This window comes from Rhopalosiphum maidis, chromosome 3, assembly GCF_003676215.2.
Source record: "Rhopalosiphum maidis isolate BTI-1 chromosome 3, ASM367621v3, whole genome shotgun sequence".
In the NCBI taxonomy this organism is placed as follows: domain Eukaryota; kingdom Metazoa; phylum Arthropoda; class Insecta; order Hemiptera; family Aphididae; genus Rhopalosiphum; species Rhopalosiphum maidis.
The window spans coordinates 44,758,711-44,782,285 of record NC_040879.1 but is presented as its reverse complement, the minus strand read 5'-3'; the positions used below and the strand labels follow the sequence as shown (position 1 = coordinate 44,782,285).

Sequence of the window (23,575 nt, the reverse complement as noted above, 5' to 3'; positions counted from 1 at the left end):
AGCTATCTAAATATTTCCTTCAATAAAATATTTTTGATCGACTTTATTAGCATCCGAATTTAATATTATATAAATTATGATTACGAAAAAATTATATATATGTATACAAAATAGCTTACTAATTTTATTTGGAAAGCAAAAATTTTAAACAGCTCTATTGTCAATTTTTTTTTTGATTTTGGATCAAATATTAAAACCAATGGTATTTAAATAATGCCAAAGTTCAAATCGAATTGTCAATAGATTGTATTATATATGGCTTTTATTATTATTATATGTCGTTGTTGTTTTCCGTCGCCTCTGTTAAAACACGACGTATACTACAACAGAAACATCATTGGATTTTCATAAACCATTATTTTATCAAGAACCGCGATACAATAGAACCCACTTTGGGCAGGGCTTATGGGTCCAAATCCAATAATCCATGTCATTTTTGCCGGTATTGTGTCGAGCGAAAATCAACGACGTACGCCGGATATTAAAATGTGTGACCAACCGTAAAATAGGAATCTTTCATCCCCCATTTGTTGAGGAAAACATGTAACGGTTTTTTTTTTTTATTATTATTACTATTTTTTCCTCTTTCAAAAGTCTAATTGAATCTAAACCGACCACCGATGACTAAGTTATTGTTGATAATCGGAAATAACCCATACAAGTAAGGTAGAGTGAGTTTCAATGGATTTCAATACGCGTATGTAATAGTTATCAAGTTATTTAGATATTGAATTGTATGTGCACTGAAAGCATCATGACCTGACCGAAAAGTTTTTCACTTGAAACAACGTATTATTCGACCGTGTTATCCAACTACAACCCGGGGAAAAATTGTGCTTAAGCATTGTGATTATGGTTTATGGATTTAAATTTATTATTCGTGTTTAGAGTTTTTTAAGCAACTTATTTTTATTAATCTACACAATTATAATTTTATTTCATAATAAACTGTTTAAAATTAAGATTGTTTTTATTCAAAATAATTGTATCTTGAGCTGTGTGTGTATTAATAAGCAAAGATATACAATATTCTAAAATTCTAAATTATTATAGTTAAATCATATTCGAACAACGTCTAAGCTCTAAAGTAGCTATACTGTATTAATATAGAGTAAAATAATTGTCAACGACACTTGCAGACTGCAGTTACGGGTACAAGCACAGGTTCTGTGGTTGAGCGTTAATACAATAACAAAATAACTGTGATATACAATATTCGTCGGTCTGTATTTTGTATTGTATAATAATGGAGAAGATTCATAAATATTTATCATATTCGTGTTGTGTTAGCTGTCAGGGCTCAAAAACATTGCTTGAATACAAATTATATATCATCTGAACAAAACAGTGCTTGTAAATACAGCGTTGACAATTAAATTACACAATTATTTGCATACACTTTTATCTTGGCTTGTGCACGTGTGTAATTTTGTTTTACTAAAAAATTGGTTTTAAATTAAAAAATTAAAATATTTGATTGAAAAAAAACCTCTTTTAATAAGAGGTCTCTTTCTAAAAAAGCGAATTTAGTAGCCATAAAAATGTTTTCATTATACATATTTTTTCGTGCACAATATCTAAGTATAATATATATATAGACACAGCAAGAGTAATAGTGTTTTATTTTTCTGTTTATACGAATAATTTAATTATAATTTTGTTAAAAGATAATGCCAACACAAATTACAATTAGCCGTTACTTTATTCCAGTAGAATGAACATAACGTTGTTTTAGTTTCATAGTTATGGCGACAAATTTCTGCTTAATTCTAGGTGGTCGTATGAAATTATATTACGGTTTTTTTCAAAAATATTTTAACAATGAGAACGCAACCAAAATTATAAGCTATTTGGACAAAAAGCACAGGAGTTGGTTAATTAAAATGTATTATAGGCTTATAGCTTTATATAGGATCGTTCGTAAAGGTATTTTAATACAATGGTTTAATATCTATTATAATGTATTGACTATTACACAATATTCATTGTATATTACGATAATTACACATATGATAAAAATAATATTTTGCGTACTATACAGCGCACCATAATAATTTACATAATTGAATTAATAACTGTTATACTATTATTTTATTCGTGAACGTTAAACTAAGAATTTAACATCAATATTTTTTTCTGGTTTGAAAAGCATCAAAATAAATACTTTAAATTTGCATACTTGAAATCATATCTACTAAATTCATACTTAAATTTCCATACCACTCTGGTAGATTTCAAAACCAGTTAAAAAATAAATCAAACGCTATAATTTTCGACCATGATAGCGTATCTAATATCCATAAATCTTAGTTTTTAAACTATAATGTTAGGTAAGGTGTAAGTTTCATGTATTTCTTATGAAATATAGTAGTATTTTTAATTAATAATATAATATTATTTTTTTGTATAAAATATACATTGAAATAGTATTAAAAATTGTACGTTATACTTTTAAACGTAGACAAATTTAAGCAACTCCGAAAAACCAAGTAACAAAAAAATAAAAATAAATAATTTATCGCATTCAGAAAACGATGGGATTTGGTTATGGAACTTATAATTCTTGCGAAAATTCTACGCACGCTGAAAAAGCTATTTATGAAATCCAAAAGGAACATTTTATTATTTCAAGTTTCTATTTAAGTTTCAAAGTACTATATCCAGAATTTAGAGTGTCTGATACTTTTTGATCATCCTTTCATTCCTTCTACTCCGAAAATGATTTTCAGTAAAGGAAAGAAATGAAACGAATACATTATTTTATAATATTATTTATAAATTCTATAAATAAAATTTGAAATCATTGAAAAACCAATAATATACTTTATGAGATTTAATCAGAATTCAAAAATAAAATTCCAAAAAACATCTACATTTATGTATAATAAGCCCATGACGAATATAAAACCAATAGGTACCACAGGTCACGTGATATATAAAATTACCAATGCAGTGAATTGATAAAAGTAGTTTAACTAAAATAATAAAATATTATAATGTAGAATTTTACTTTATATCTAAAATCATCGCTCATCCCTCCCTAAAAATTTTTTTTACAATTACGGTATTGCACAGGTAACGTATGCAGTAACTATACTTGTCGGTTTGTCGCCATTTGCGGTACCACCGAATCCAATTTCTAAAAATCGATACTCCCCTGTATTTAAATACCTAACTAAAGTAGTGGCGTACAACAAGGTCGTCATGTGAGCATAAATAAGTAAAAAATATGTTTACTCTAGGTCATTATTTAATGTTGAAATTTATATTGCTATAAATATAGTACGGTATTTTCGAAATATTTTCAAAAAGAAAATTACTATGATTTAATTTCAATACGATTATTATTTTGTTTCACGAATCATAACTTAATACGAAAATACACGTAAACCACATTGAACGACTACGGTATTTATAGTCATATGTAGCTAGAGCAGGTGCTCAGATTGGTAACAGTAATTTGTCAATATTATAATACATTAATTAAGACTATAAGCTTAAAAAATGTATTTTATTTTTGAAAATTTCGTAGTCGTTACCGGGCGTCTATAATGTTTCATAAATTCTAATGGGCCTCAGTTAGCGAGTAAGACCACTAAAACCCATAATATGTATCATGTTCACTATAGACGTTACCGGGCGGCGTCCGTTTGAAACTCTCCTCGAAAACGACCGAACCGAGCAAAACTACGACCGTTTGATTACCGTTTTATTTACCTATTATTGCGGAACGACCGCGGGGACGAAAAAATAAAATCATTTGTCGATGTTATTCACATATCTGCCTATAATTATACCCATACCTATACATACTATACATTATTATTGTTGTATTTTCGCGGTGGTCGTCGGTCGTCGCCAAAACCACCGCCGCCGCCGCGGACCATCAATCTCCCGGCCGGCGGCGCGCTGGAACCATATACGCGCGAATTATTCGGGGAAACAATGAGCCGAGTCAACCCGTCAGCCACCTGTGCCAAAAGGCAGAATTAATTAGCCTCCGGCCGCGGTGCGCGCGGGTTACGGTACGGCGGCGACGGTGCCGCGGCAGTCGGCGGGCGGCGGGGGGGTGGGATGAGATTTTATTAATGACGGCCGCCTGTTTGTAACGTCAGCTGCAACCAATGGGCCCTTTATGGTAACCGCCGCCCGTAAATGCCACTTCTGCGACACGAGCGCGGGCGCGCGCGCGATCGCTGCTCGCCCGTCCGCCCCGCGCGTGTCCTGCCACCACTATAAATCACGCGGCCGATTGTTTGGTATTATTATATACGGGCTGAATTTAACAACCTCCACCGCCACCCCTCCGCGCCACAGCCACACCTCCGCGATGCACTCGTACACACACTCCCGGTCGAGAGACGCGCTCGCAAGTACGTATATTTATCATGTACACTCGCGGCAGCGGTGATGTGCGGTGGAAGAATATTATTACGCGCGCGTACTTGACTCGACGTCTGCGTGCCGACCGCAAGTGCGGTCAAGGGATATAATATATATATATATATATATTATATAGGTTTGGTCGGAAAAAGGCGCTTATTATATATTATATAGTTCAATATAGTATAAAGGCTATACACGAGGTACTATCGCGGGTGTTGTGTGTACACCCATAGAATATTAATTAAACGTATTATATTACGATATATTATTTGTTATGGTTATAGACATCAGCCTATAAATAGATATATACTTATGAAAAGTTATCGAAATACAATGGATATTATTATTACACGCAGATGCATCAATTTTTACTCGAAGACTATGTAGGCTATACAAATACGAGTTACAGTCGACCTTGGTCAACTCGGAGTTGAAGGGATCGGAAAAAAAGTTTGAGTTATCCAAATAAAATTTCAAAATATATATAGGTATTTTTTTTAAAACAGTACAATATATTAATTACTATATGTATTTATTATAATATGTAATAAAAAATATTTACTATTTATTTTTTATATATAATTTTAAAAAGGTATTTACTTTTGTTTGAGTTTTACTGTTCATCGCCACAGCATTTGTAATGAATCGTTCTATTTTATTAAAGCTTCGAAAAAGCCCATCACTGACCTCTGGTTTGTTTTCGATAAATTGCCTCAATTCATTATAATGCATATGTGATTGTGTAATTTTCGATAGTAAATACACATAGCCACGTAGGTACACGAGGAAAATATCACGATTTTATAATATTAATAGAACTCGAAACTTCGAGTTATTCACGAAAATATTCGAGTTAAACAAGATTTTTTCACATTATTTAAATAGGAAATTCCAGGGACCAGGAAAAAAGTTTGAAGTATTGACGATTTTGAGTTGAAGAAGTTCGAGATAACCAGGTTCGACTGCATTTGGTATCTAGGTACCTATATTTTTTTTTAGATAACTATTGTAACGAGTTTATTTGCTAAAATGTTAAATACTTCAACATTATTTACTTAATGGATTCTAAAAATAAATATTCTCCAACCCATATTAATCGAAACTTACATATTATACTTAAACTGACTATAAGTACACCATTATCTAATCTGTGATTTATTTTTGATACGAATTTATAATAATTAGTAGGTATTAAACAGTGCTATACTCTAACGAAATTTTGAGGAGAATTTAACGAAAAATAATGTAAATGACATTTTAAAGTATTTCAAACGAATCATAACAACTATTTTTTAATTTATGACTGAATAAATACCTATTTGGCCAATATTTATGTACATTATTACACAACAAAACGGATTGGACCAACCGTCAGCTGTGACTGCGGGATGATATTGTATTGTAATGTCCGTTACCTGATATTATAAAATATTTATATTGTTAAAAGTTTGATACCGTTACGAAAAATATAATAAAACTTTTTATTCGAAAAGCAACGATTATGGTGTTCGATATTTGTAGTGAAAATAATTTTCATTAAATTCAAAAAATGTTAATGAACAATAGGCAATGAATTAATTACACACTTGATATATATTATGTAATAATATAACATTTTATGTTTTGTATAAAACAAATTTTTACAACCCACATGTTTTTTTTACCCATAGTAAACTTTGTATTTGTTGTATTCGTATTGAACATGGAAAAATATACATAAATATTCCTCTGGAATGTACGTGTATCACATGGCCTTTTTTTTTTTTTTTAATAACAATATACATTTATATTACTTCTCAAAGTCGTCCGTAATGGCCAAATATGTTCTAGAATAATATATTACAAAATGAACGTTTGGTTAAAAACTAAAATACATTAAATGTGTACTTTTAATTTTTCTTTTTTTCTTTTATAATAATAATTATATTATAATATGATGCACCATAATACCTCAATATATCGATAGGATTTTATAATACATAATAATTATAATAATAAAATCAAAAATAAATGCCCGATAGTTAATAAATTATAATTGACAACTCATATTTGGCCGTGGTCATTAGAATAAGGCATGATAGATAATAATTAATATATGTACATAGTATAAATATATTTTTAATAAGTGTAATTTAGTACATATTGTAATAATCATAATAATAATTATTTAATCAAATGAGTATTATTTATTAACATATTTTGAATTAACCAGAAAAGTGGAGCAAATCTTTGTTAAATAAACAGCGTACTTACTAATTATCTGCCAATCATTATTTTAATCTAAACGTCGAGCACTTAAAGTTATAATTTGCAGTATAGACAAAATTCTGCATACAATAATTGAGTAGGTATAAATATTTTCAAAAACTTATCTTTTATTAGAAATTAGAGTTTAAGTATTGCTTAAATTATAAAACAAAAAATTGAAAACTATCATGACAAAAAAATAGCGAACAAATATAATATGTTTTTTTTTATATAATTTTAACTTACTATAAATATATAATATGATCTACATCTAGAATAGAAAAAAGCTAACCTAATCAATGATTAAATCAGTATTTTAGAATACCTTTGACCACAAAGTAATAAAAATATATATTATATTATTGTGAATATCCTATTATTCATGTCGGTATCAGTCGAACGTGTATGTATGACGTATGGTTTTTATCGCTCCCGTTCCGAATAAAGTTAAGTACCTACCTTTATTATGCCATATACACATACCGACCGCAGCTCGTCGTTATCTGGATGATATATTATTATTCCAATATTTTATACGTGTCTGTGTGTGTATATTTGTGTGTGTGTGTGTGTGTGTGTGTGTGTGTGTGTGTGTGTGTGTAGCTCGTATACCGATGACTCGAAACGTGTATCCTATCCACAGGAACTGACTCCTGTATATACAACACGCCACACCGGAAATTCCTTAAACCCCTTTCGAGTCTGCACCCCAAGGGTATAATCTATTATCGCTCGGCAGTAGTGACATAGTTGCAGTAGATATATATAGAAGCAGAGCATACTATACAATACGATGCAGCGTATGACACAATACAGTCAAATAGAAAATTGCTTCAAATGCCAGATGCTTATTATGTATCGATAGTCAAAAATGTAAGTTGTAATACAACTTCACTGTATGTTTATTTAATATCAAATTATATTGTTAAATATTAAAAGTTTAGAAGAACGCAAGTCATTTGTTGGATATTAAAGTGTTAGAATGGATGTGTATAAATAGAACGTGTAGAAAATACGGTTGAATTAATTTTTAAATCCTGAGCAAAGCAATAGTTTTATTGATTTTTTTGTTCTGTGTATTACATTTGTGAGTAGCAAAAATGCTTCAATCTTCTATTTTGGTAGAAAAGTGAATCTAGTTGGTATATTGGAAGGGGAATAAAAATAAAAGTGTCCAATACTTTTTTTAGTATTTGGGAAAAACAAATTTTTACGCAAACCTATTAGTTGACAAAATAAATTTTTGTTTTGTTATAATTCATACACAACCAATAACTGCATGCTTGAAATTTTAACAAAAAATGTTTATATTAGAATTTTTTATAGTATATTATATTTTTAAGCTATTTAAAGAAGTTTGAAATTTCCGATTTTTTTCTATAAATATCAATGAAAATTTTCGATCAAAAAATCACAAAAATTTGCAAATCATTTTGAAGTAAAAATGTATAAAATAATATTTATACTTATGATATGAAAATGAAGACAAGGTTCTTCATAAATTTTTTCTAATGAAATGTATAAAACAATTGATATTTTGATGAGTGATTGAATTTCAAACTATTTCGTGTTTTTAATTCTTTGTATTAAATACTTAAGCGATTGTTTAATAATTAGCGTTATTGTGCATTAAAACATGTATTAAAAAACAAACTATAAGAACTAAGATTTATCATACAAATTTTATAAAATTGATTGATCTATGAGTTTTTAACTGCTATTAAACAATTTTTTAGAAAAAAATTCTTGGATTTTAAAATATAAAATAAAAAAAAATATTTATAATCTTATGATATGATTTGAGGAATTAATTTTGATTTCAACGCAAAGGTCCGTAACAATACATAATATTATTATTATTATTGGGTCGATGATGGCTTTGATAAATTGCATTTAAGCTCGATTTAGGCCGAAAATCGACATTATTGTAAAGTAATAGCCAATAGGACAGTGTTACAAACTATAAAGTTTTAGCAAATGCCACCAATCACTTGTAAATATTGTAGTACATAATTATCTTTTAATTAATAATTTTAATATTACACAGTGTTTATTTATAGATGCGTAATTTAATATTATTATGATAGACATGAAAAGTTGAAAATATTTCTCATTATAAATTATGAATTAATTTATTATATTTAATATTTCTCAAAAAAAAAAAAAAAAACACTGCAAAATGTTATACGTAACAAGCTTAATATTAAATAAAATGTTCCCTACTCTAATAAAAAAATGACAAGAATTTGTAAATGTTTAGTTGTGATTATAGCAGAGAGGGTTATTAATCAATGACATAAACATGAAAATAATTTTATAAATATTATAAACACTTAGAATATTATTATAAACTATAACATTTTTATATGTTATTATTTATTAGGTAATCACATTATATTATTATTATTTCATAATATTAAATTAATGTTATTCTTTGAAGACTCGTCTATCACAAGGATTTTATTCTTAGTGGAAGTCACTGGAAGATGATGCGGTGAAATATTAGTAAAATATATTTTAACCTATTTTTGTAAACTTCAATACTTCAGAATAAATAAATATCATTATTTAAATTAAATAAATGTATCATTCATTCAGCGAGATTTTTTTATAATTTCCATTAACCATTGTAATTAGAGTTTATCATTTAGTTAACCACTTATTTAGAATTTTGCTAAGACCGTTTATTTTTCGACTAAGCTGCAGGCATCTGCAGTTGCGTTTGTTCGTATCACCACCGCCGGTGCATGACGGACGATGGTCTGTAACACTATTACACAATATATCGATACAACAATATAGCACTAGTAAAACAGGGGCTGTTTTATGTGAAATGCGTTTACATAGGCGGGTGGACGATGGTACCGTATATATACATATATCGTAAAGCCCAAGAACGGCAGGCATTTTAATTAAAGAGCTTAACGCGTGTTCAGGAATTTGCAATAACCCGGAGGGATAACAAAAGAGATTTTATATATACATTTTTTTCTTTCTTCCCCATCAAAACAACTGCGGTTCGGAATGCATAAGGCCGGGGACAGGACGAGAGCTCGCTCTCGCTCGCGGATGTGGAACATCTGTTGCTGAACAGCGAAAAGTAATTTTTCACCCCTTCGCGCGTCTTTCATTCATTCGTACGGAGTTTGCTATTATATATATATGATATACATGTGCAGCGTGCGTGTGTTTATTTTTTTACCCTTATTTGCAAAATGTCCGGGACCGCCGTTGCACTCCGTTTTGTGCCCAAGCGAGGGTGGCGATCGGCTGCAGGGTCGGTGTGTCTGCAACAATACGCGCACGCCGAAACACCAAAGAAGAGAGGAATTTAGACATTCTTCCCGTTCGGTGATCGTATAATATTATGTGTAATACATAAGGATCGAGTCTCTCGCAAAAGGACTTCGCCATGTAATATGCGGCGGGATAATTACCCGCGAGATCGAATGTATATGCTACAGGACCATAGTATTATATTATATAATAAATATATTGTACACATGGCGATATTATATTATTTTGAAAAGTAATATAACTATTTAACGAAATTAATTGTGATGAAGGAAATACAAGACGAAATTAATTTAATTTATTTTTGTTTTCGTATTATACTTATGTCTTATAATATTCATCTAAAGTCTTAAGAATATATTTGTGTTCTCGTTGATGGGATTGAAAATATTCTGGTTATCGACCATGGACAATTTACCAATGAAAGTATTTTATTATTTTAGACGCATACTGTAAGTTATGTAACATATTATGACAAATAAACTTGGAAATAAATCTTCAAAATTATTTAATGACCGTTAATACTTGTTCAAAGTCACGCGTTGTTTTTGAAAAGATTTTTTTTTCAATTAAGCAAACTTGTACTAATTCAGGATTCTTTTGAATAATTATAAGTTACATGTAAATTATGTATTTTCATTTACTGTTTATATTTCGGACTATTTATGTAACAATTATAACCTAAATGAATTGTGGAGTTTTAAATATATTTTAAAATTCTAAAAATTAGATTTTTATAACTGCGCTGTTATTGAAAAATGCTTATTGAATTACCCTGTAAAGATAATCTCTAAACAAATCATTTAAATATGGTTTATGATTTTACTATATGAACTATATTTAGTCATATCATTCGATCATGCCACTAAAAATTTTTTACTAATTTAATTAAATGTTTCTTCAATAAATTAGTTAGGAATTATAATAGTATTATGATGTATATCCGATTCTCATGATTTATATTTTATATATTTCTGTTTTAATAATACGGACGGAATAATATAACAATGGCAATATATACTGGAAGATAAAATAAAATAAAATGTGCTAACATTTTAATAACTATAAATTATACGCATCACATATGATGTGGTGAATTCAGAAAACGACTGCTGCAGCTGACATCGCAGTACACTACGTAAGTACATAGTTAAACTAAAAATCATGATTCATGATAAAACGTTTACTGCAAAACTAGTAAGTAGAAAATGTGGAATTTAAAATGAAAGTATAATACCATAGGAAATAAAATCTATCATTGATTCAAAATTAATTTATGTACGCATGTTGCGCTTTATGGTTGGCTTGTCAAAACTCAGTGTTAGGTAAAAACGATATTATTAAATTATAGTCAACAATTTCAGAAATTATAATGATAAACGAATATTTAACTACCTAAGTTGTAAGTTATATGAAAAATATGATCTGATATCTGTTCAGTCTACGTTTCTTGTTTAGAAGTAATTTATCAAACCTGTTAAAACTAAAATAAAGTTCTTAAACCTTAATTTCACAAACTAACTTCTTCATTCCAAAATCTCTTTTGTAAGAAAATTCTGATTTATAAATAATTGGTTTATTAGCTTAATGACTTATAGAATTCAATTTTAAAGATCCACAACCAAAATATTTAACTTAAAGTTATTCCAATCATTAAAATCTATAGGTCTGTGATTAAAAGAAAATAAGAAGGATACGTTAGTAACCACAACTCTACGAAGTCAACATTTAAACACAATAAATTATACTCACATTGAAATTTATATATAAGATTCCATAAATATATCACTCAAATAATGTTATTTCCAATCTTACTTTTAATATGTTAACAGAAAATCTTTCTCGTCGTCTTAAACTAAATGAGACACGCAACCTGCTGATATATTCCTTTAAATGCGTTATGATAAAATTAATAAGAACCTTCAATTCGAAACCTTAAAATAGTTCCTTAAAGTTTGGCCTACTATCAAATTTTACTCATTGTATATTTCTTTATTTAAATAACTATATATTATGATATTTTAGAGTATAGTTATTATTATATAGGCTAGTGCGCGATATGTATACCTATGTATATACTATATTGAACTATTTGTAGAAGTTTTATTCGTGTCATTTGATTTCAGTCTTAAAATATTTTTTTATCACATGTAACTCGGTACAGGCAAGATAGTGCATTGACATAAAACGTTAAAAAGAAAAGAAAATGTGAAAAGGTCACTGTGGTGTTACGATTAGATGTTATTCTTGTTACAAACTTTTTTCATTATTTCGCGGTGTCGCATTATCGCGTCAGATGTGCACCAAAACTATTAGTCGATAAAACATCCAAAAAAATAAATATTATCAAGATTCTCGTTTGTACACATATATAACTAATAACTAGGGAACGGATTTAAATGCAAAATGCATTTTTTTTCTGAATGTCCGAAAACTTTGCTCTCCAAGCACAAAGTCTATTTTATCCATCAGAGAATTAAAAAAATATAAGTTTTATTTTGTACTTTTTGATATTTTTAGTGCATTTTTTTATGCTTTTAAGTCATTTTTATATAGGAATTGATAAAATTTGATAAAAATTAAGCAACATCTAATTATACAGTGCTATTATGAAAAAAAAATATAAAAGTATAACGAAAGTATCTATCTAAGTAATTGTATATTCATTTTTTGGAAATAATTTTCAGAGTAAAAAGAAGATAGAAGAACTATAAGAGAATTAAAATGATACGATTGATACGAATAATTAAACAATAAAATGTATATAATTAAACAATTTTTTTCAATGTTAAAAATAATATTAGGAGCATTTTTTAGCGAATTTAAAAAAAAAATTTCTTATGAATGCATTAATTCGTATTTTTATAAGAATTTTTTTCGTTTTTTAGAGCATTTAAATCCATTCTCTTTTAATAGCGATTATCGATGTTTTTTGGAATTTAAAAATTATACCTAGTGAATACGATTAGGTCAGGAATAACCAAATATTACTATGTGTAGGGAAAAAATCGTTTATGTTTGTTTATTCCATTTAAGCCAAATTATTTGTATAAAAATTTTATTAAATTTAAAATAACCATAATATTATGGTAAATAATTATTTGTGTATTTAATTTTAAGTTTAAAACGTTAGTTGGGCTGTTAGTTACAATATAAATTATAGTGTAGAAATTTGAGTGTATTAAAATAATTTCAAAAATAGCACTTCGTAGGTTTTTAAATGTATTCATAACTTCAATCTGACAGTAAAGTTTATTTATAGTATATATTAAAATATATTATTATGTTATCATATAATATAACGGAATAATTGTACAAGTATTGATTACTGACTATGTTGATTGTTTGTTTAGTAACCTATTACTTGAAATTTTATTTTGTTCCCGTGAGATAGAAAAAACCATTAAAAATACCTTTAATAATAAAAAAACAAAAAGAGGGTTTTAATATGTATGTATATTATTGTATATAGGTAAAGCTAAAGCTAAAGCTAAAAATCATTTGGACTAAGAAACGCCTTAACAAACTTAATATAATTACAAATTTACAATTATCTTTAAAAATATATCAATATTATACGTAGGTATGAAGTACTGCAGCTAATGGGTTGTAGGGCATCTCACATTTAAAAACTTTCTGTAATTTTCCATATTGAATAGATTTAATTCTGTTTTTTATTCATACAATTTACTCATATCCAAGGCTGGGCAAGTTAACGATATTTTTTAACTCGTTAAGTTAAGTTATTTTAAAAAGAATCAAGTTAAATTAAGTTAAAAGTTCCTCACATTTTTTTCGTTAACTCGTTAAGTTAAAAGTAAACTTTTAAAAAAAAAGTAACTTAACTTAGTTTAAAGTTAAAATTTTCCAATTTTCAAAAATAATAAATTCCAGACACATAATCTTGTTAATTAAATAGTTTTTCTTTACGCTCAAGAAAATTACCAGGAAAATTTAAAATGATACATCTTAGTACCAATTAGCTATCAAAAACTGTGTTCTCTAAAATAAACCCTAAAATTTTGAATTATTCTTGCATTATTTTACAGACAAAAATTAACTTAATTTAGATACTTTTGAATAAAATTAACTTGAAGTTAACACATTATTTTAAAAAAATAGTAACTTATTAAGTTAAAAGTTAATTTGAAAAAAATGTAACGAGTTAATTAAAAAAAACTTAACGTTTTAACTTAATTTTAACTTTTAACTCGTTAATGCCCAGCCTTGCTCATATCTATTATGCTATTATTAATATACATTTTAGGTATTATTTTAAATGAACTAGTTACATTGTTGACTTATAAATTTATGATTTTTCTTGTATTAAATTTATGATATGTATTGTTAAAAAAAATCCGTAATATTACACTCTGATTATTTACAAATATATCAATTATTATCCTTTATTTACTTAAAATGACTTTAAAGTATACGTGAAAGTATGTTTATTTAAACTTTTTTGTAGGCAATAAATAAAATATTTAAAATGCATTTAATTAAAAAAAAAACCTAATCAATGACTTTAGTGACGACATTGTGATTCGTAATGGGTTAAAAATGATATTAAATTACAGACTATACGTAGATAAACAATATAGGTATCATACATACCTACACTTTTTATATAATATTATAATATTACAATTTACAAGATAAATGACATTTTTTTCAACTACTACAGTCAACACCAGAAGTTTCAAAAGTAATATTTTATCACCAAACTATAACAATACGTAATTGTGGTAAAACTTAATCCATTAGTTTATTCTATAGTTTAACTGAATAAATTTAATATTGTAAAAAAAAAAAGTTAACATTTTTAAAGTAAGCTATCATCAATATACATTTATAAAAACAATAACAATTTTAATGTATATTTTAAAACTGTAAATTGAAATTCAGGGAAAAATTCCGAAAATAACTTATTTTCACATCAAGTTATTAAATATTATTTCTAATAATACTTTTAAATTATAATATAACATACTAGCTTCGTTTAATAGAAGCATAAATCAGGCATGCTAAGAATTTCTTCATTAGGTACTCATGCTGTAATTGATTTAGTTCTAAGAGAAAATATTTATGAATAGATACTACTACATAATTGTGTTTATTATAAAATTATTATTTTCTTCTTAATATAATATATTAATAATTTTAAAATCGTAGAATACATTTTGTCTCCTGTGCAAACATTTTTATATTTTTATGTTGAAAGGAATTTAAATAAATTAAATTCTCTTTGTACAACAAATAAAATAAATAATAATATATCTACCATGCAATACATATTAGAAAATCAATTAGTAGTTAGTACCTACTGTACTTGATTAATAAGACATTTGACAAGTTCACACGTAGTGCACATTGTTTTGTTATTTTTTAAATTGCATGCTTTAAAAAAATACAGTAGATTCTTATTATTTCAAACATCGTTATCTCGAACTACATTGAAATTCTTTCGAAACTACCATTTCACTTAATAGCGTATTGCTCTCAATAACTCGAAATAAAATTAATCGTTTTTCATTATATAGAATACATAAATAATATTTTTGTTATAATAAAAAAAATAATTAAGCATGCAGTACCTACATTCAGTATAGTGATTGTGATTTGTAGTCAATATTTGTACTCATTCGTATACAATAAAGTAAAATGGAAATAAGAGTAAATTAAATGTCCATACAATTAATTTTTACTTTCTTAAAAAACATAAAAAATATTAAATAAAAATGTATATATATTTAACTTTAATGACAGATTTTTCGTAAAAAAATTTTATTTATTCATCATTTTAGTTTATTGATATAATGTATGTGATATTGTTAATTTAAGCATTCAAATTATTTACCAATTTTTCAATCTCTTTACGAATTTTAATAAAATTCAATGTCTTGTAGTTTTTTGAGATATCAAACTTTTTCCTGTTCTCAAGATTCGACATATAACGAGAATATATACTTTAATTCTCTTTTAAATTCGACTAAATCTCTGTCTATGGTCTGGGAATACATTATTTAAAGCCTTATAAAGCGTAAATTTTATTATGGTGAAGGTGAGTACATGATGAATCACAACTAAAATTAATAATAACTGTTTTATATGTGACAAAATAAATCAGCCTATGAAAGACACGTGCCACGGTGTTCAAATTATTTTCAATTACTCCATCCAACCTGTTCATCCATCTCTATGATACATAACATGATCGTAACGGAAAGTAGGAGTCCGGAAAATTATATAATTTATTATTTAATACCTATCATCATAATATAATAATATGCATTAGGTTTGGTAAAACTTTTTATCAAACATTGACAAAGTAATCTGCCGGTGGTACCCCGAGAAGAAAAGATGAATGTAAAACGACTATATTATTTTTGTAATTTTTGTATGCATACTCTCTTTATAAGAGGCCAAGTTTTTAATAATAATAATATATAACCTGCAAGCGAGTAGATAAAACGCGTACGTCAATCAAAATTCGTCGCCTCTGTGTGGCGTTCTCGTCGATCTTCATAACATAATATTATTATCATCGTATATTTATATTTCGTATTAAACGCCTATCGCCATCGCACCATCTGACGCTACACAACACTTTGTGTTATATAAGTTAAAAATGTTAAGCGAGTAAAACATATATTCCAATAAAATTAATAAAGCTATCGCATGCTTTTGGATGCATAGGACTTAGTGAAAAAATTATAACCGGTCCGCTATTGTGCGGAGATTTTTCAAATTGTTTTTTCCATGAAATAAGAAAATAATATTAACGCGATCGTTTCTACAATTGATATACGATTACCTATATGACATTATTAAATGTTCTTAATGTGTGTGATGAGTATTAGTGATTTATTCGTCTTGTACAGTTTCGATACGTTTATAATATTTGTAATCAATCAATTAGTACAACCTCAAAATACCTACTTTGTAATGGTACACGGACAATGTGTCAATGTCATTCATATAATATGGCAATTCTCAACGCTTATTGATTAAAACTTCACTCGTTTTATTGATACTCTTTGATAAATTTTGGTATAATTCGTCAAATTTTTATGTGTTAACTTACATGTATGGGCTCTTGCCGAGTACGAAAAATATTAATTACAAAATAATATATTGTGAAATTTTTTGAACTTTTTCAATCATAATATGTTATCAACGGTTCAAGGCCGAAACGGTATCACAATTATTGAGTCAAAAACACAACAAAATCACTGAAGATCTATACATTTATTGTATAAATCAAATACAGAATTGGTTACCTATTGACAGGTATATATTATATCATTCAAATAGTTTAAATTGTTTATAGTTCAATATTACATAAAGCTCGTGCAAATGTATAACATATTTTATTGTATACCTATTTAATGTTCCAATTTACTTTTATGTCATCATTTAAACGACATATGGATATTATAATATGTGTATTAATTTAATACGATAATATAAAATATACGTCGTAATTGCGTTGAGTATAATTGAATATCCAAAATTTTTAGTAATGTAATATTTATATTTTTATAGTAAAACTCAAGTCTATATTAATGAAAGTATAGAAAGGTGCACGTACACTTGACACCTAAATACAGAGGCCCCACACGACATTGGTAAGATTACATTATTGTCCATGCTCATTTTTTTTTTTTAATTCAATATAATATGTTAATAATATACAAAAATTATAATTACATATATATTTTTTTTATTGGATAGATGAGGATTTATAATACAGTAGATTCTTATTAAAGCGAACGTCGTTATTTCGAATTACATAGAATTTCCCTTGAAACTATGATAAGAACAAAAAATTAAGCAGTATATTCTGACATTCTGTATATGATTGTGATTTTACGTGTTTATAGTCGTTCATATAATCATATACAATGTAGTAAAATGGAAAATAAGCATAAACTAAATTTATTTACAACTCATTTTTATATTCTTACAAAAACAAAAATAGTATTAAAAAACTTAAATAATACCCGTGGAAATAATTTCCAAAATAAGAAATACCCATTTTAATTTAGCCAAAAGAAAAAATATCAAACAAAATAATATTTTTAGGTCATGGGTGGGTAGTAGGTACTGTATAGTGTAGTGTGTATCTATCATAAAAAATTATACATAGCATATAATACTATAATATACACCAATTTTTTCCTATGTATATAATATTATGTAGGTACAGTGTTCGAAATGGACAATTTTATGAACCGACACACTCATAAAATCATGTGGATATGTTATTATTAAGTAGTACATTTTTTTTTGACATTATCACCTTTTACAATAAAAATTATTAGAAATATATAGATACAAAGAGTCCATGGATATAGTTATCAGAATATGTTATACATTTTAGGAAATTTTATTTTCATTAAAAAGAATTATGAATAATTTTAATCCTTTGATTGTGATACTGACAATACCCTAATATATTTTTTTAAATTTGTTTTTCTTGGACTTTTTTACCGTTTATTCTCCTATCTATATTAATAGTACGAAACATAATAGTTATGCTGCACCTTCATGGTTATAAGCTTAGTATTTTCTAATTTCTCTAAATATCAGCTATCAGTTTTATTTTATCTATCTCTGTTAAAAAGACGTTATACCTGCATGTGCTGTTTCCGTTTTACAAATGTAAAACATAGCAACATCTATTTTGCGCAGAAAAGAACCTGAGAAGGCTACAATCAAAACTAAGAAATTAAATTTTCACCACAAAAAAAAAGAATTTTGGCTGTGAAATTTAATTTTTATATTTTCGGTATCAGAACTACAAAAAAAGTTATTCAAATTCAAAAATAATGAATTTTGAAACAATAAGAACTTTTTTCGGATATGTAATATCAAAAATATAAAAACAGTATTTCACAAATAATGTTCTCAGCTATATTTTATATCAATTTGGAGTCAAAAAAAGTTTTTGCAATGTTTTACATTTATAAAACGGAGACAACATATGCGGGTAATTCTTTAATCATTATTCTTCAATTGTCGTTTTTATATCTACACAGCCTACGAGCTGCAACTAACATATGCGATCAATAATAATTATACATTTTTAAAAATCGGTCCGTTACTAAATTTAATTTCAGATTTTAATGATACATTTTAATAATATTAAAATAACATTCAAATTATTGTATAATTACCTAGATGAATAAAAAGCTAAAAATAATTAAATCTAACAAAAAATCTTATAATGTACACTTTTAGTAATATTATCTGTATTTTATTTGATATGATATTAATGGAAAAAATATAATTTCTATTATAAAATACATACCTTTTTTTACAGTAGATTGGTGCCAAATTTACTTAACTGCTTTTTTTGATTTTTTTATTATTCTATATTTATAACTAATACTTAATTTATTAAGAATCAATATATACATTTTTTTAAAGTACCAACTAATATGTTTATAATAATAGTTATTTTTTTGAGTTGTTTTTTCTATTGAGTATTATTCCTCAGACATTTTATTGTTACCACAGGTTATGAGTATTTTTTCTGGATTTAATTTAATGTTACAAGTTTTTAGAAGGATGCATATAGTTTTAAAAAAAATAAATTAAGGGATGAAAATTGTAAACTAAAACAAGAATAATAGTGGAAAACTGGGAAGGTATTTTTCCTTAGCACAGCTGCTGTATAATCTTAGTATCTTACATGATGAAAAAAACATTTTATTATTTTACGATTATGAAATCTCATTTAGTTTTGAATTATCTCATGATAGTTTTAACTTAAACATCAAAATGTCAAAATGTAATTTTAACGTTTTATACATTTCAAAATTGCAATCAAGAAAATATTTTTTTTTATTAAAATGCTGTAGAAGAAAAGTTGAGATTATTTATAAGTTATGAATTATGAGTTTACCAACTAACAAATAATCTCATCAATTAAGATTAACGGCGAATAAAAAAAAAAAAAAAAACAATAATTGTAACGTAATATATTATCGATAATAAATAGTTCAATCATAAATCAACTAAATAATGAAGTCTTATTATTGAAAGCAATAAAAAGGCTTAGTACACAGTATGCACCAAACAAATTTTAAAAATATTGTCCATAATATTTCACGATGAATTATTGATAAAATGTGACTATCATATAGGTTACCTAACATTCTATTAAATGTAATTGTCTAAATTAATTTTTTTCTCGAAAAGTATTAACATTTTAGGTAACATGATTTTACACATCAGGTAATTTAAATTATAACAAAACGAAAATTATATTTTATGATATATTTTATTATCGTTGTCATAATTTATTTTTTTAAATTTTTAGATGATAATTACATGCATTTTAAATTCTAAGCAGAGCTTTAAGTATGATAAAACTTCAATTTTGTATGCGTTTATAGTATTCGATTTTGTTCCATAATCTATAATTCGATGAATATTGTTATATTTGATCGATAATAAATTGTAATCTTCTTCAGATTTAATTTTAAATCATTCATTATAATAAACACTTTTAAATAATTATCGAACTACAAATTACAGTAAAAATGTCAGAAATTAACTAAAATCACCATTATTGGAATTCTATTTTAAATGTTATTTTCAATGTGAAAAATATTTTAAACATCGAACTTAACACTATCGCTGTTAACATCATTGTTACATCAGTTTTCATTAGTATTATTGTCACCTGTAGATCAATTGGAAATATTGTTATAGTTAAAACGAGTATATTTATGTATAACAGAAACGTCGTCGTCGGCAAATAGGAATCTTTTTAAAATATAAAACTAGTGCTTAGTGTATATGTTGTTGGACTGTAATGTCAGTGAAGTGGAAATGAACTATTATTATAATAATAAACAACGCCAAGCATTTACAACGGCCTTCCATTACTGGATGATTAAACTCGAAACTTTCAACGAAATGCACACCATAACTAAATCGCTTAGAAAATCGTTTATGACGATCACTGCGTCAGTGATAAATAATTGCGTTCGTTGCTTCAATTTATTAGCAGCAGTATATAAATTAAATTTTAGAACGGACTGATACGTCACAAATTCGTGCGCGAAATACTTTACGAAAATAATACTGCTGTTTACTTATACTCGTAGAATATAGGTCGAAATTCAGAAATCTAACTCAGACAATCGTCCGCGGTTTTCACGATTTAGAGTTTGTCCGTGGCGGAGGAATCGAATTTCCGGACACCTTTTGTTGATTCATTGCGCTGCGGAATTTCTCGCAGAACTACCGTTAAATTGACTTATCGGCTGGAATGTAACGTATAGACAAATTTAGGACCATAGACGAATACCAGGAGAGTTTTGTATCAAACTACGTGTTTTGTTCGAGACGTATTCAGTATCGTAAAATGTATAAATCACGTATTATATGCTCGATTAGACTATTATTAATTTTCAAAGACTATCTATTATATTCATCTGAATCTATTGTGTTGTAAGTACTAAGATTGAATGATAAATCTATTTCGAGATAATCTTCAACCCATCAAAATAATACAGCAATTTATGGAAACGCTGTCTTCGAATAATTTATTTAATACTGTTTCGCTCACATGTAACAATCACTTGAAATATTTTGTCATGTAGAGGACTCTAACCAGTGCCTATAATATATACATTCTTAGGCGTGCGCACAGGGGCAGAAAATATATGCTGCCCCTGCACTTTTTCCTGTTTACTGAGTCTGTTAAAATATTTAAGCATGAGCCTCAATAAGTTTTATCTTTATGAAGTTATATTTACACAAATTATGTTGGTACTTACATTATATAATAAGGAACAATAATATTATTAATTACAGCTATAATATGTATAAGCCCAGTAATATATTAATCGGGACAATCGGGTACTATAATTTTAAATAGTAATAATAATTATTATAATATTAATATCACGTCAAAAAAATCTAAAAATAAATTTGGGTTTATAAAATTTTCGTATTATTTAATAAAACTTTATCAAAAAACAACTGACCAATAACATTTCAATTTTTATAAGTAATTAAAATAAAAAAAATAATATAATATAGGTCTAATCTCATGGCAAATCTAGAAAATGGAAAGATTTTTTTGCTGCCCTTGAAACTGGAATCTGCGTACACCTATGCATATATTATGTTACTATATCAGTTCATATTTATTACCGTGTACATGCGCAATATTCTTTTAAAACAATCTTTCATAGCTTAAAACGAAATACCATCTGAACGTGGCAACCTTTAATGAATAATAAATAATAAATTATGTTTAAACTGCAGCCAATGTTATTAGAGGACAGTTGTACGGAGCCTCGGATCCAAATACGTCACGAAAAATATGGGTGTTTGGGTATAACTATATTATTTTATAAACGATATGACATCAGTAAGATGTAATCGTACGAGGAAAAAAAATAATGGCTGTCGGTATTTTGTGGCAAGAGCACGTGTCATTTGTTATTCGTGGTTCAAACGGCACGTCGATCGCGTCGAAAAAATCAATTAATCATGGCGTGTAAATAAAAGACACATTAAGCCGGCAGTAAGTAGTCATATTAATATAAAAGAGGGGTCGGTTGTATATGCGGCAAGACCTGGCAATAATCCTTCGGCGGTGGCGGTGAAGGGGCTGACGGGACCGCATCGGGGACTTTGGGACGCGAGTGTTTTCGCACTATAAAAGAGGTTTTGGTTTTGATAGTCTAATAAATTACTCGCCGGTAACCCTCATCGACGAGGATTTGGGCAAGATTGATGGGAAAAGATAAACGTAAAAAAAGAGAGAAAGACTTTGGATGATAATAATAGTAATAATAATAAAAAAGCAAAAGAATAAGAAAAGATACCATACACACACTTCGGTTTGCTGCACGCGCCATAAACATTTCACTTACGACGCGCATAGGTTAGGTTATTTTTATCTTATATGTTGTTGGGGAATGGTGAAAAGTCATATTTATATGCACACGCGGCCCACGAATCTCCTTTACACGACCCTCGAGACCACCCTCGTCATTTTCGTCATTGATAAACAAGACTTGCAATCTGGTCGTCAACTGCATAATCTTTTCGATATTATTATAATACTACACATATTATATACAATATATACACTGCACCTATAGCTACTCCAGTTAGGGGTCCGAGATGGATCCTTCACGCGTTACGCAAGAGAAATAATCCTTACAAATAGGTATAGTAACATAATATTAGTATAATGTTATTTATTAGCTATTACTATTACACTACCGAATAAACGAGAACAATGTAAAACATATTATAATATTTACTTTTTAATATTATAATACCATAATTCGGTTATAGCAATGACCTAATAATAATATCATGATAATTGTTTCATGTAATTATGTGTTTTACCCTATCGTTCACTTCATTCTATTAGTATTTAGTTTAAGTTTTATTGTACGGCGGTATGTTGTTACTACTATTAATATTAAATTAATTAATATAATTTATTATCATATAATATTTTTTTGTATTGTATTCTGCACTTATTTTAGGCGTTTACTATACAAAATAATCAACGATAATAATTATTATAATAACGACCAGTGTTAATGATTTTTTCGGGTAGCTCATTAACGATTCGAAGGAAGTGTACTGCAAAATCAGTTAAACA

General features: G+C 27.4%; 1 protein-coding gene across 1 annotated transcript in view; it reads right to left on the bottom strand.

Moving 5' to 3' along the window:
- The window catches only part of LOC113555700 (glutamate decarboxylase-like), a 30,844-nt gene that overhangs the window by 1,670 nt on the left and 5,599 nt on the right, over positions 1 to 23,575 (bottom strand). The window lies entirely within an intron of this gene.